This window comes from Nycticebus coucang, chromosome 3 (genome assembly GCF_027406575.1).
Source record: "Nycticebus coucang isolate mNycCou1 chromosome 3, mNycCou1.pri, whole genome shotgun sequence".
Classification (NCBI taxonomy): domain Eukaryota; kingdom Metazoa; phylum Chordata; class Mammalia; order Primates; family Lorisidae; genus Nycticebus; species Nycticebus coucang.
Genome location: NC_069782.1, coordinates 103,621,602 through 103,626,081, shown reverse-complemented (window position 1 = coordinate 103,626,081; position 4,480 = coordinate 103,621,602).

The window sequence follows — 4,480 nt, the reverse complement described above, 5'->3', positions numbered from 1 at the left end:
TTCATATAGAATTAGGAATGCTTACATCACACTGGTTAATATATACCTCATCTCGTTTACTTAATTATTGTGTTAAGACATTTAGACTCTATACTAATAGATCCAACTTGTACCCTTGCATTATAGTTTCCTTACTCTGTGTATAAAAGGAAAGTAGTATAGCTTCTATTTTAATAGGTAGAATCATAGGTTATTTGGAAACAATTTTGAATTATGTGTGCAACACAATTAATTCTAAGGATATCTCTCTGCTCTATCGATTTCTTAATTTAGTAAAAACATTGTTTTTGCCATCTACCAAAACTTGTGTTCATACTATCTATGCACAAATATAATTTTTTCCTTATTTGTAGCTGGATTTATAATAATATTTGCAAGAATGTCAGATGTTTCATCTTCAACAGAAAGAACATCTCCAAGCTTCACTTTGATTTCATGAATTGGATAAAAAAACAAAAGAGAACTATTAATGGCATCGAGTTGATTGATTTTCTATTTAAAGCATCTGATAGTACTGACATAAAGCTGGCATCTGTGTGCAAAGCTTTTCTTCTGCTATTGAAACCAATATACTGATAGCTACTGCTTCTTTTTATATATGCACAAGAAAATTTGAAATAGAAAATGGAAAAATCTAATTTAAATAATTTTTGACTTAAAAAAGTTATACTTTACATAGTGACATGTAAATATACTTTCTGACATGTGTTTGTTAAATCTACTTTGGTTTGGTCTTCTTTTTTTTTATTAATATTAAATCATAGCTGTGTACATTAATGTGATCATGGAGCACCATACATTGGTTTTATAAACAGTTTGACACATTTTCATCACACTGGTTAATACAGCCTTCCTGGCATTTTGTTAGTTACTGTGTTAAGACAATTATATTCTACATTTACTAAGTTTCACATGTACCCTTGTAAGATGCACCGCAGGTGTAATCCCACCTATCACTCTCCCTCTGCCCATCCTCCCCTCTCCCTCCCCTTCCTCTCCCCATTCCCCATATTCTTAGGTTATAACTGGGTTATAGCTTTCATATGGTTTAGTCTTCTTAAGAATACAGCTAACTTTTAATCTTTAAAGAGACTTCGTGCTCTACAACAGAATTCCTTAGACTCAACTTTTATATATATATGAAATGAATGTATAGTATATGTACAATATATATAAAATATGTATACATAAATATATAATATATATAAATATGTACATATATATTTCTTATACGTTGAGGCTATAACTTCTCATATTTGCCATTGAGGTCTATGAGCCTGGAAGCTCTATGAAGTGTGCAGATTTTAGCAGATGAGATCCGACAATTAAGTTTGCAAACTCCTTCTAGAAAAAGTGCTGCATACCTCACTGTAGAACCTTGTAAGTTCTTCCCTTGGGAAGCTAAGCACTGATGCTGGCACCTTGTTCACCCCTCACAGTAATTTTGAAACACTTTTACTGGAATGACCATCAAAGCTGTCATTGTATTCCACATAATTAAGCTCGCAAATTGTGTAGGGTTGGCAAATTATGTTGGCAGAACTGTAAACAAACAATTCGGTGAGGTTTCATAACCTTGGTATATCAGTGTCTCACAGGCGTGTTTGTGTCAGTGTGTAGTGGTGTCTTGCTGAGTGGCGTTCATTATTTTTGTTGCATGTTTTTGTGTGCCCTATGATGACAGACCTGATGGCCATTCCAGGAAAAGAGTTCTGAAATTGCTCTGAAGGGTGGCCTAGGTGCTGGCATTGGTGCAAAAGTTCCCAAGGGGAGTACCTTGAAGGTGACTGTAGTAATATTCAGCAATGAGGTATTTAGCACTTTTTCTAGGTGGAGTTGGCGTACTTAATTGTCAGACCTCATAGATGTGGGACTTGTCTACTCACTGGCTCACTGGTGCCAGCAGTAGCACCAGATGCTCCTCCCTTAATACCTGTATCTGGAAAGGGGTTCTAGTCCCTGGGTGCTAATGGCAGAACACACTGCATGTTACAAGTACTCACTCTGCCCGTGCTCTATAAAGGGAATGTCTGCAAAGGATCAGAAAATGAGATGAGTTATCACTGGTTATCTTTTGCATTTAGCTAAATATTAGAGTGGTTATGCTTTTTTGTTGTATCTATGTATTGCATCATTAGTGAGATTTTCCTAGGCACTAGAGTTGGAACCTTGTGTACTGCACGTGTATCTCATACAGTATACCAGACCACGGCTGGATGTGCAAAATGGAAATCTATCAAACCCATTTCACCTTCCCAAAAACACAACTATGAAGAATAACCCTTTTATTATTATATAACGACCACTTTGGCACAAATTCCAAACCAGAATGGAGACAGATATACTCTGGGAAATGTCACAGGGAAAAGGGCATGAGGTCACATTAGATATAGCAGATATGGTGCTAGTGGCTCCTAGCATGGCTATGCAAGTTCCTGTCTTCTTTTGGACCTGGGACCTGATGGTGAAGTTGTGCTCAGGGCACATACTAATAATGCAAACCCTACACAGAGCCTCATTCTGCTACTTGAGATGAGAACGTTCATAGTCACTCCCAGTCAGTAGGGTGCTGGTAAATGTTTAATAGGTGATGGGAGTGGTGACGGTGGATCGGGGGTGGACGAGGGAAGCCATGATTGTACCATTTGCTGATTTCTGTGGTATAAATACTTTTGCTGTGGTTTATTCCAGGCTCCCAAATCAACAGTTATCAAACTTGGAGATGGGAAGAGATGTGTACAATCAGCCAGCCCACCCTTGCCAAAAATCTCCAACAAAGCTGAATATGCTTTTCACTGGTCTCTCTTTCTCCCCAAGCAGTTACAACCAAAGTAAGAATTATTTTCTCACTTTGATTTCCTTCCCTTGAGACCCAGTCACGGCCCAGTGTGGATTTAACTACATAAATTGAAATATTTTTCTCTTCTATTTTTTGACCATTATACAACATTTAAGTTCACAATATGCACTGAGACAGAATCTGCTGTGTAAACCTTGAGCATTTGCATAACTCTAGTACCTGTGATCCCCTACCCCAGTCAACCACTTGCAGATGAAGATTTCTTTGGGGTCTACTTTTTCATGTCACATCTTCAAAAATTACATAGTGACAAAATGAACTCTGTGGAATCTTCTATACAAATTTAAAGATATAAAGTATTTAAATCACAGAACACTTAATTAAATTTGTTAAATTCTAAAGTACCATAAAGAAAGTTTCAGTGATTTGAAGACTCTCAAGTCTTAAACCCTTAATATATGTGAGTCTGTTTTGCATGTGAAAATAGAAAACTTATATTTTATGCATCAGTTATAGATACTGTTCTGCAACATTTCCTCATAAAACAGGATGTGCCTTATGCTAATTTTCCATGAATATTTCAATATCATTTGGCAAAAGAAGTAGAGCTATGACCCATGTAAAAACACACACACACACACACAGACACACACACACCCCCCAAACTTGGGGTTGCCGCATTCTTCAGTGGTTTCTTTAATTACAGAAATTTATGAAGTGAGACCATCCCAGGCAGAACAGAAATTGAATATACCAATCGGGAAGGAGACACAGCAACTGCGGAACACTGCAGACAAACAGATAAAAAGCTACCAGCACCAAAACAAAAAAGGCTTCCTGGTTTTATCCTGTGGAGCTGTGACAAGCTGGAATTCTATCTGAAAAGCTGATGGAAACTGAGATCAGCAAAAGCAAACTGGTTATAAAACAACAACGGGCATTTATTGATGGCTGTTGCTGAGACACACTCAGTCATGAAGAGAGCAGAGGTGCATCAAAGTCCTACTCAGGATTTTTTCCTGACCTTTGCTATTTAGGTATTGCCCAACCTCCCTTGTAGGTATTCATTTATTTTTCCCACTCTCAGGTTAGTTTTGTAGCACTCCTTTTTGGTCTATAATACAGTACCCTTTATGTGTATGAGGGAAACTTCTGACAGCTTCATATATACAAGAGATTCTTCCATGGAGAAATGATTTATTGTAATGGTTTTTATGTTGTTAGAGCTAGAATTGAGACTATGCTTTCCATCGATTGTTAACTCCATCCAGAGAAGAGAATTCCTTCTTTAAATGTCAGAAATCTTTGCTGTCAGCTGGACCTGCCCCTCCCCAGATTTATTTTTGCTTCAGTGTATTCTATGAGAAGGAGAGAAATAGGCCCACTTTGAATACCCCTTCCACCTCCCCTACTGAATGATCGTAATTTTTCACTCTGGGATGGACAGGAAGGAGTCAAGCCTTCGTAACACCTCTTTCCTGGAGAGCATAACCACTTTCAGGGGATTACTGGAAATTTTAATGGGGTGGGGGAGCACCTCTCTTCTGAATGTATAGAGCCTGCATGGCCATTTTAGAGGCCACATAACAGGTGATAACTAACGCAGAGGTGTGATTTTCCTGCATGCTGAAGGTCACTTTTGCAATACAACAGCATCAAATTGCTTAAAGGGAAGTTAAA